The sequence below is a fragment of the Gadus chalcogrammus genome, chromosome 12, assembly GCF_026213295.1.
Source record: "Gadus chalcogrammus isolate NIFS_2021 chromosome 12, NIFS_Gcha_1.0, whole genome shotgun sequence".
NCBI lineage: Eukaryota > Metazoa > Chordata > Actinopteri > Gadiformes > Gadidae > Gadus > Gadus chalcogrammus.
Window position 1 is genome coordinate 29098626 of NC_079423.1, and position 11193 is coordinate 29109818.

Consider the following 11193-nt stretch of genomic DNA (forward strand, 5'->3'; position numbering starts at 1 on the left):
CACACACACACACACACACACACACACACACACACACACACACACACACACACACACAAATAGTTTTTGTAGGTCATTGTTACGGTTGTGTTAATATTGGAATTCACAGCACATCTGCTTCAGAAGGACTATACCCTTCAGTATGGAGATTCTCAAACAAGGTGGAGCACCACCACTTCCTAAGATGTCGTCATGCTGTGGAAGATAACAGTATATCAGTCAGAATTAACTTCCAAAGACTGCAATGAGAGTAGACTGTTTGTACTCGACTACATCATCATTTTGCATTAACTGTAGCCATTTCATTTTCGTATATTTTCCTTTTGTAACGACCCAGGTGGGTCTCTCAAGGCTCCGCCCATTTGTGCTGCTTGCCTGTTCTGTCACCTCCCTTTCTTGTGTGCAGGTCTCAGGTGTGTGCAATGACCCTGCTGATTGGGGAGTGTAGAAAAGACCTGCCGTGCCGACACCCAGGTCTCTCCTCTCCTCTGCTGGCTTTAGGCTTTTGTTTGGTTGCGTTCATGACTGATCTCACACCACACTTTTGGTTACATCACATATTACTGACTTACACCACATCCCATTAACTTTACCTTAGTTTCTGTTCAATCTTATTTAATAAATAATTGTTAATCCTTTACCCTGCGTGTGGCCTCCCCAGTTTATGTTCATGCCAGAGCCAAGCATGTTACATATGGGGGCTCGTCCGAGATTTTGGAACCTGGAAATTGGTATGTAGCAGTGTGTCATTTTGATTCCCACTATTGGCTATTGGGAGCATTATTGTCGATGTGCAGTGCTAAATTGAAATTAAAGATTCTTGCTGGCAGGTGTAAAGTACCTGTGCAGCTCAGTTATCAGAATTGGGGAGACCCACGCATTGTTTGGTTTGTTGGGTTGATTGGAGTTGGTTTGGCCATTTTGATTCATGCATTTAGGTGAGATTGTTTTGGTGTTTTGTTCGGCAGCCTTGTGATTTGATTTGGCCGAGATGTTGCGTGTTTGTTTGCCGTGGAGGAGAGGGGCCATTTGGGTTCTTGCAGCTTTGCAGGTGTTGTGGCTGCAAGGTGACCATGCTGTGCAGGCGGCGCTTGATTGGGGGGAACAGGTGTACTTGGTAACTAGGTGGGGGATGGTAGGTTAGACCTACCGAGCTATCGTGAACCCCTGCGCAACTGAAGGGCGCTTAACGCTGTTTGTTTCTTTGCCTTTTTATTTTTGTTTTTTCGTGTGTCGAACGTGCTGGGGTTGCTTCGGCACTCTATTGCATGTGGGCACACAGAAAACTAGACTTGGAAATATATATATTTCCAATATATATAATGTATATATTTTTAGGTGACCTTGGGTGTCTTGAAAGGCGCCTCTAAATTAAATGTATTATTAAATAGTTAGGGCAAGGGGGTTTCAGATAGACGCAGGGCTGCTCTTTGGGTGCGGTTTGTTTTTGGGGTGGTGGTTCACATGTGCTTCCAATTGAGTGCTGGTCTGAATTGTCATGTATGACGCCAAATAATTAGGCATTGGAAACCAAGTCAAGTTTTTTGACGTAGGGAGAAAATGAGTGAAAGAAAAATGGGAGAGAATTGTTCATTACTTCGGTTAACCCTGCCAAGCCTATTCCGACAGGCTACTCTACTCCCGAGCGCCTCGGCTTGACCAACCATTTAAAATTCAGGTGGACGCTAGCCAGGTCGGGGCGAGTGCGGAGTGCAAGTGGATTATGCAAGTGGATGAGAATAACATAGACAGACCCGTTTATTATTCCAAAAAGTTTAATGACTATGGCCCTGGAAGTGCTGTATGTGTGGGCTGGTACTTCGGCAATTGGGTTAGTTTAATCACGTAGGGTTAAAAATACTGTGTTTTATTAACGCTGTGTTTTGTAGTTGGAATAGTGGCCCCCCACATGGGTGGGCTTCTGTTTTAAGGGGGGGGGGATATGTAACAACCCAGGTGGGTCTCAAGGCTCCATTTGTGCTGCTTGACTGTTCTGTCACCTCCCTTTCTTGTGTGCAGGTCTCAGGTGTGTGCAATGACCCTGCTGATTGGGGAGTGTAGAAAAGACCTGCCGTGCCGACACCCAGGGGCTCTCTCCTCTCCTCTGCTGGCTTTAGGCTTTTGTTTGGTTGCGTCCATGACTGATCTCACACCACACTTTTGGTTACATCACATATTACTGACTTACACCACATCCCGTTAACTTTACCTTAGTTTCTGTTCAATCTTATTTAATAAATAATTGTTATTCCGTTACCCTGCGTGTGGCCTCCCCAGTTTATGTTCATGCCAGAGCCAAGCATGTTACACTTTATATATATTTGTATGTATCTATTATACTATTTGAAATTTGAAATAAGTTGATTGTAATTCTAACTATTATTTGTGTCTGCTATCGTGGATAAATACGATAGCAGACACAAACGTGGATAAATATGTTAGCTTAAGGCAATGCCGTCCCTAATTAAATAATATACGGGGATAAAGCCTCGTATGTTATTTAATTAGCCCCGAATATGATCTTTGGGAAAAATAAAACATTTATAAGTAGCCTGGTCTAGAGAGACATAGTCCTTCTGGCAAGAGAATAAACCACCTCATGTGCATTAACCTGTCCTATCCCCAGTCAGATCTGTGCAAGTGTGTGTGTGGTCTGCCTCATTTGTATTCATTTGCAATAACTTGAATGGAACTTTAGACATTTGGAGATAGCATAGCAGTCAGGTAGCTATTTTAAGCTATAATAAACTGCGTATTTCGTATATTTAGATAAAGCATTATGAAAAAGTTTGCATGCACAATAAAGCACACATAAATTTGGCACGCAGTATTTTAATTTTCACTCTGGGCTAAGCCCCTGATGTTTATGAAACCCACCCAAATCTATTCTCTTGAGTAGTGGCAATAAAAATGCGATATGCGTGGAAGAGAGACGGAAGGGGAGGAGAAAAGGATTAGAGGGGACTCGAAGAGAGGAGTATTTAGTGACCAGAACTGTATGTAGTATCGTGTGTGGGGGGGTGTTTGTAACTATATTAAGTTAATCTTTGGTGTGTGTCTATTTGGTGTGTTTATCTTTATGGTGTGTATCTATGGGGGGGAACTATGGTGTGTGCGTACCTATATGGTGTGTAACTATGGTGTGTGCGTACCTATATGGTGTATACCTATGGTGTGTGCATGTATATATATATGTGGTTTGTATCTGTGGTGTGTGTGTGTGCATATGGTGTGAATCTATATGGTGTATTGTGTGTGTGTGTGTGTGTGTGTGTGTGTGTGGTGGTGGTAGGCGATGACTCCAGTTTAACCAGTGAATGAGTTTCTCTGGTCTCTTTGATGAAAGCTTCCTTCTCATTCTCACACACACACACACACTCACTCGCGCACAAAGTAAGGTGAATTGAATGAAGACTTTTTTCGTTTTGAAGTTTGAATCTAAATCAGTCAAATCAGACTCATCCCTTTAATTAAAATGAGGGAGTTCATTTAAGATCAAACACAGGGCTGAAATAGCCTCTCACTGTTACCAAGAAGACCACAGGGTGCCGAACCTGCATTGAGTTTTACTAATTAGCACACCTGCCGCAGCTCGCCTGTCAGGTGGTTTTCTTAATTAGTTAATTGGTTGCATCTGGTGCGTTTCACTTAAAAGGGAACCGGACAGTACATTTGTTTGTGGACTGTTTTCTTGAGGCCTGTTGTGACTTATTTAACATCTCTTCCAGTTTCACAGGTTAAAGACTTTTTGAAGTAAAGAGGAGCATCTCATCTGAACCTGATGTGAGTAGAATTGTGTGGGAAAGCACAACTGACGTGACTTGTATGTTGAATATAAATCACTGATAATGTGTGAAGGAAATCTTTGATTGTGGTGGTTTAACTCATTTGAAATTTGGACCATGAGTAAACTGTTCCTTCCTTCAAAGGTCTATCATGGATATTTAACTGAAGTTCTGTGAGTATCCCAACTTAACCATGAAGCATATGTCTGCAAACTGTAAGTCATTAATTTCTCATTACTCTTGGGCACATTGATGTATTTTGGCTTCCTGGTGAGTTAACCTGTTACCTGAAGGTTGATCTTAGTAGTAAGGATGTTTTATTGGTTCATGGGTTACTTAGGTGTTTGGTTTATGTTTGTATTAATGATTTGTTAAAATGGTTACAGGCTCCAAGTTATTGTTGTAAGCTGGAGTAATAGGTTGGGTTCTGATATCTTCAGTCTTCTTTCATTCTACTCTCCTGATCTCTGCATCTTCATCACATGAGTGTTGCTTTACTAATGATACAGGGTGTGGTCTGAGTGAGCAGAGGTGCATACTGGGATACAGAGCTGTCTCGAGTCTACAGGTCTGTAGACACGCCCCCTCAGGGGAAACCGAGTGTTTGAGAAACTGTCGTGACGTCAGTTACATGGACTGGAATGTTCTTAAAGATGGAGACATGGATTCAGAAGGAGAAACACCAGGGGGAGATGAGGGGGCTCCTCATCTCAACGACTAAAACACAACTTCAGTCTGACACAGAGATCCATGGAACACATTCAACAGTTCCCTCCAGGCATCGTGACTCCTCAGGAACAGTTTCATTTCCAAGAAGGTCTTATTTGGGGCCATCCCCATATGGATCCTGCTCCTCAAGAGCCACCCCCCTCCACTGTGTCGTCTTCTGAACAGATGACCTCCTTCCTGTCCTCAGGCTGACTAAAGCTGCACCGTTTGCATCTGTGAAGGCCCCTCGTTCAGGAAACCACTGGACTACAAAGACATGACTTCAGAGATGTTGAATCAACCTTGGACACATTTTGGAGACGCCAAGCATAATCCATCACCAATGTGGGTCGCCACTGATGGAATGTTATTTGCTATGAGGTTTTTACCCTGCATGATTGTTTGGCCTTTTATGGCTCAGTGCTTTGTGTGTGTTTGGGTTTGACATGAAATGGAAGATTTTTGAGCATCGCTAGGGTTGTACTGTGTGTGTGTCTCCCACTCACACCTGGCATGGGGTTCTACGTGCCTGTCCTGGGTTCTATGTGTGTGTGTGTGTGTGTGTGTGTGTCCGGCTTGCTTTGAAAGTGATAATGTTCATACGGGGGTCTGTGTGATTGGCTTGGGCTATTGGAATGGTCAACTAAATCCTACCTGATGGACGGCCACACGTTTACGTAAGGGCCTCCAGTAGACATGAAGAGCCCTGAGCGACGCTCCGGAGCGAGATCCAACACACTGGGCAGGAAGGAGAGTATCCAACTCGAGTGTAAAAGGATGCAAGCGAGAAAAGGATTCAGATCAGTGACTTCAAACTAGGACTACACCAATCAGGATCAATGGAGGATGGACACCAAAAGGAATTTCACAAGGAGAGTCTGACGTTGGAAAGGGACCTAAATGGATATTCAAGATGACCTTCAGACCTGTAATGAGACGGCTCTTCCTACCTGGCTGGATTGATGGAGAGCCCTGTGGATCTTGTCTTGCTCTCAGTTGCACGTCTTCTCAGGCTGAACTGTATTTGTTTCGGACAGGACTAGCTGAACGATTGGTTCCCTTAAATCACAGCGTTCCCTTAAACCAACTCCTGCTAGTGGGCTCTTCGAGCTGAAGTTGTGCTCTTCAGCTGAGGAGGTAAGGAAACCTTCACTGGGGCTTGAGGTGTGAAGAGGAGACTGTTTCAAAGTGTTCCATGGTACTCTGATGAAGACCGTTGTTGTGTTCCACTGGCTGCGAGGAAGAACCCACACATCTTCCTCTTGGCCTTTCTCCTCTGAGAATCCTGGCGCCATCTTGAAGGATATTCCAGCTCATGTAACTGATGTCACGACAGATTCTCAAACACTTGGTTTCTCCTGAGGGGCGTGTCTATGGAACTGAAGACTTCAGACAGCACTGTATCCCAGCATGCATCTCTGCTCACTCAGACCAAAACCCCATAAGTAGGATGCAACACTCTAGGGATGGAGATGTAGAGTTTTATAAGTAACAAGGGAGCAGACTAAGGTAATTAGAACACAATGGAATGTCAAGTCTGTAAATCTTTAAACCATGAAGATGGTTGGATAGTTCAGGATTTCGGCTTTTTATTATCGGCAGTCCTTTTAATCAGATGCCCACTTCTCACTGGAGCTGTACATGTGTTGGCTGGCTGGCATGATTTGCTGTTGGTGATGAGGCGGTCAGGGTGACGTTGCAGGGCTATGGTCGGCTCTCTGTGAGGTCCACCTTTAGATTTGCTCTGTATGGTTTGTACCCTGAATAATCTAGAAAATTGTCAAATGTAGACAGTTTTGTATTGAATAATTCCAGGATTTGAGGTTTAAAGTTGTTGTGGGACGTACATGGTAGTTTGGTTCTTCGTATGGTTTTGAGTGATATAACTTGTACACACTGGGTGCATAATAATGTAAAGGTACACTGAATAGTATTAATGACCAACAGCAACAAACAGATCTCCTCAAGGTAAGTCTGTTGGCTGTGTTTTGATGAAGACCATCGCTAGACTTCAGGATCTTCCTCCGTTCAGCTCAAGGTGAGGCGCTGGTTCTCTTTTTCTTTGGTTGGTTCCGGCCGGAATGTTCGGATTCCAGTCGGACGGTTTGTGCTTCCCGCCGTGGAAGGTTCTGAGTGCGGTCACTTGATTTAGTCCCAATGGTTAGCATAGAACGTTGTAGTCTTGACAACCATAAGAAACCACCTGGCAGTTAGTTGGACGGGAGTCCCCTGAGGGAATCTGGCGGAACGTTCTGGATTGTATTTGCGTAACCTCGAGCCGTTGCCAACGGGAAAAAAAAATTCAGTCGGTTTCCATTGGGAATTGTTGCCCCTATCTTAAATAACTAAAGTTTGATATTAAATACATACTAGCACGTACGTCGTACAATATGTTTAATTTCCGATGGTTGCGCCGTACTTTTAACCACAATGACGTTGCGGGACTCTCACTGCGTACAAAACAGCGTTCTACTTGCGGGCCCATCAGGGAAGGCTTAAAATCATTTCAAGGTGGAAGATAATTTGAAATTTCTTCAACGGAACCCAGCACCTGAATATGGCTGAGTATATTTGATTTAATATCGATACTGCTTAGTGTTCTTTGTTACTTCAGCTTTTGTACGTTCTAAATATCTGTCATTAATTACCACAGAAGTTAAACCCTACCCAATGGATTGACGTTAACCATTGACTTTGGTGCAGAGTTAACAACTGGATAATATAAAAGCTAAAATAATGGCCGTCATTCCCACATGTTACAGTAGAAGATACTCTACAACTGTACAAGGTTAAAAAGGTAACATGTAGTTTGTCCCAAGGTGTCTGCCTCCTCACCCAGAGCAAGACCTCCACCTCCTCACCCAGAGCCAGACCTCCACCTCCTCACCCAGAGCCAGACCTCCACCTCCTGTCAGAAGTCCTCCAGAACAGGTCAGTGCTCTGCGTGAGTAGAGTCTTCTCAGGTCAGTTTCAATGCATGGCCTGAACCACTTCTTTAAACTTGTGGACTGCTCTGTCTTCATTCCCAAAAACGGGATTCTAATGTCTGGTCTCAAGTCCTTTCTGGCCTTGAGTTATAAAATAGTTCAATTAATTGTGTAACTTGGTTTCGTATGAGTCAAATAAATTTATTGTTGGGCAAATGCTGATATAACCCTGCTGCTGTAGCTGAAAGGCGAGGCTGAGAGGCTGGGGACCGGAGGCTTGTGGTGCCAGGGTGGACCGGGACTGAGGCTGGAGACCAGGGGCCTGCAGCACCGGACCAGAGGGTAACCATCACCAAGCTCATCTGAAACACTAAAATCCACGGTAGTTTAGGTCTGGTTTTGATCATCTTATGACTTTAAATCTGTGCCAAGCTGTGAGTAAGTGAAGGAGCTGATGGAGGAGTCGTGCTGAAGGAGCTGATAGAGGAGCCGTGCTGAAGGCCCAGGGCTGGTGGAGGAGCTTGTGGAGGGCCTGCCTGGTGAATGACGTCTGTCGTGGGGTAGATGGAGCTTGACTCTGAAGTGATCATCACACTCACTGCCACTTCTCGTAGAATACTGCTATATACCAGACGACTGCATTTGTTTTACCACATGTTGAAGCAAGACATTTTTGCAGTTTGTTCCAGTCCAGGACTCTGTCTGAGGAGAGCTGCTGGAGGAGCTGAGACGCTGGAGGACGACTAGGAATCGACCAACAAGGATTCCTCATAAGTTTGTATTTACTTACATGGTTGATTTAAAGGGCAAAATACAGCTGTTACTTTGACATGCGTTAACCAACTACCGCTGTGTTTTCTTACTAGAACGTGTTTCTGGAGCGGAGGCGAGCTGGTAGGGGAGCCGTGAATCTGGAGGATGACCATCACTCTACCAACAAGGATTGTAAGTTGGTATTAACCAAACAAACTGGAAATAAAGGGCTTAAAAATAAGACAAACTACATGTTTGTTACCAGACTTTAGGGCCAGACTCGCGCGCTGTTTGTTCCAGACCAGGACTCTGATGGAGGAGAGCTGACGGAGGAGCCAAGACTCTGGAGGACGACAACACTCCACCAACCAGGATCCTTGTAAGTTTGCCTAAAATAAACAGAGTGGACTTGTTGTAACGCAGGATTATTTTGTCCAGAACAAGTTACGGCATACTATTGTGGTGGTTTACCAGACAAACTACAGCTGCTACTTTGTTGCGCGCCATTAGAGCCCAACTACGCCTGTGTTTGTGACCTTACATTAGAGACAAACTACTACTGTGTTTGTTACCTGATATTAGGGACAAACTACTCCTGTGTTTGTTACCTTACATTAGAGACAAACTACTACTGTGTTTGTGACCTTACATTAGAGACAAACTACTACTGTGTTTGTTACCTGATATTAGGGACAAACTACTCCTGTGTTTGTTACCTTACATTAGAGACAAACTACTACTGTGTTTGTTACCTTACATTAGAGACAAACTACTACTGTGTTTGTTACCTGATATTAGAGCCCAACTACTACTGTGTTTGTTACCTGATATTAGAGCCCAACTACTACTGTGTTTTTTTTACCTTACATTAGAGCCCAACTACTCCTGTGTTTGTTACCTTACATTAGAGACAAACTACTGCTGTGTTTGTTACCTGATATTAGAGACAAACTACTACTGTGTTTGTTACCTTACATTAGAGACAAATTACGTTTGTAACCAGACCAGGAATCTGGAGGACTGATGGAGAAGCCGTACATCTGGAAGGCAAATCCTGAGGACCACCAGGACTCTACCATCAAGGATTCCTCATAAGTTTGCATTATCTGGACATAGTGGACTAGGTAGGGGGTTGGGGGTTCAACTCTCAAACCAATGGTGCCGGGTTCAAGTCCTCAGAATACAGTGATGCGTCCTTGAGCAAGGCGCCCTAAAGCCTGCCTGCTCCTTAATTACTTATCTTTGGTTCAGATAATGTTGCATCTTTTGAATATTGAACCTAATCAATGTCCTTGTTTGGTCCGGGCAGACACACCTGAGCTGAACCTCACCTGATCCTGACATCCTGCTGGTCCCGTCTCCTCAGTTCATCTGAGCCTCGTCCTCCAGAAGACCTGCTGAACTCGGCAGTCTGAGGCTGATGGATCAATGACCTCCAGTGGGAGTGATCTTCTTGACCCCACATGTAACCGTGTGCTTCCACACGCCTTCCTTCACGTCTGTCACTAACCTCACTACTTCACTACTCTCTACTGCTTCCTCTTTTCTTCCTTCTCTGTGGTCCAAACCTTTACACTAAAGGTGCGTCTTCCTGCCCTCAGAGGGTTTAGCGTTAGGGTTGAGAGTCAGGGTTTAGAGTCAGGGACAGAGCTGGTCAGGGAGGACTGCTTTTACACAAACCTCTTCACTTGCTTTCGGAATGGTGATGACATTTTGAAAAGATTAATTTGGGAAAATGTTTTCCTCTGCTTTCCTTTACAAAATTGTATTAAACTTCTGTCAAGTGTTTTTGTTTATATATTAAAATCCCACATTGACTTCGACATGTTTGGTGCGGTTCATTTAATTGTCCTTTTAACTTGGTTAATGTCAAGCTAAACTCCTGCAATACATTTAATATACATGATTGTTATTCAGCAATGTTCACATAATCCATTTTGTAAAAATATGAAACCTCCATATTACTACTAAATTCAAGCCTATTCATGTATTTAACAATGTACATACTGCCTCGCAGGCCATTCTCTGCTACTACAACACGTTCAATCCACCAACCCGTCTCACATCTATGTACTATAGCTACGTTGTTTCAAACGGAAAATGTAGTTTGGTGTGAGACTGTTGTCCAGCAGAGGGAGCGGTCATACACCTTAATTATACAGGAATGTCTGTGTATTTACATTTTAAAATGTTCATGGGCTGGTCTAGTTTGTCTGCAAATAACTCTGCCTCCAGCAACAGCATTGGTCGAAACGTATGAAGTGAAAGAAATAAAAGCCCAGTTCACCAGATCTGAGGTCAGCTGCGATCAGATTTTGGATCATGAATGTATTGAGTGAACGAAGTCTGAGCTAAATATTAACCACCTGGAACTTGGACGGCAGGACGCGTGTTTACCTGGTCGATTAGGCCCTGAACGCAGAACCTGAACCCAGACATCCTAATCACAGACCCTGTGTTTAATTAGCCCCGAATATAATTTTTGGGTTAAAATAAAAGTAGAAATATTTATAATTATGTACTAGTTAAGTACTAGTCTAGATAGTCCTTCTGGCAAGAGAATAAACAGTTTAAAAACATAACCTTTTTACCACCTTAAGTGAATTAACCTATCCTATCCCCAGTCAGATGTGTGTGTGTAAAGTCTGTCTCACTTGTGTTAATTTTACTCTGAAATAACTTGAATGGAACTTTAGACATTAGGGGATAAGCAGCGCAGCAGTCAGGTAGCTTTTTTAAGCTATAATAAACTGCGCATTTTGTTTATTTAGGTGAAGCATTATGATTAAGATTTCATGCAAAATAAAGCATTGGCATTTTCATTTAACGTCTGGGCTAAGCCCCGGATGTTTATGATACCTAGAAACACCCCTGGCTTAAGTGGACCCATCAAAAACTCATTTCACAAACGCATGTTTTTGCAATCATGTTGTTTCAGTCATTAGCCAGCCATTAGCCAGTGACGTCAGTCGGGGTGGCAAGTGGAATCACGTGACAGCACTTGGACGTTGGATGTCCAT

The 11193-nt window shown here is 43.6% G+C and overlaps 1 long non-coding RNA gene across 8 annotated transcripts in view; it reads left to right on the forward strand.

The window, feature by feature from the left end:
- Positions 1 to 3667: 3667 nt before the first annotated feature.
- LOC130393722 (uncharacterized) overlaps positions 3668 to 11193 on the forward strand; it is a 14660-nt gene continuing 7134 nt past the window's right edge. For 4 of the 8 annotated variants that reach the window (XR_008897130.1, XR_008897128.1, XR_008897131.1 and 1 more), the window contains exons 1-9: positions 3668 to 3783; positions 3930 to 7424; positions 7662 to 7762; positions 7853 to 8002; positions 8100 to 8194; positions 8287 to 8365; positions 8439 to 8552; positions 9177 to 9297; positions 9483 to 9638. This is a non-coding gene — a long non-coding RNA (uncharacterized LOC130393722). Of the gene's footprint in view, positions 3784 to 3929; positions 7425 to 7661; positions 7763 to 7852; positions 8003 to 8099; positions 8195 to 8286; positions 8366 to 8438; positions 8553 to 9153; positions 9298 to 9482; positions 9639 to 11193 lie in introns of all 8 variants that reach the window. The other 4 variants (XR_008897129.1, XR_008897133.1, XR_008897135.1 and 1 more) reach the window with 4 other exon arrangements.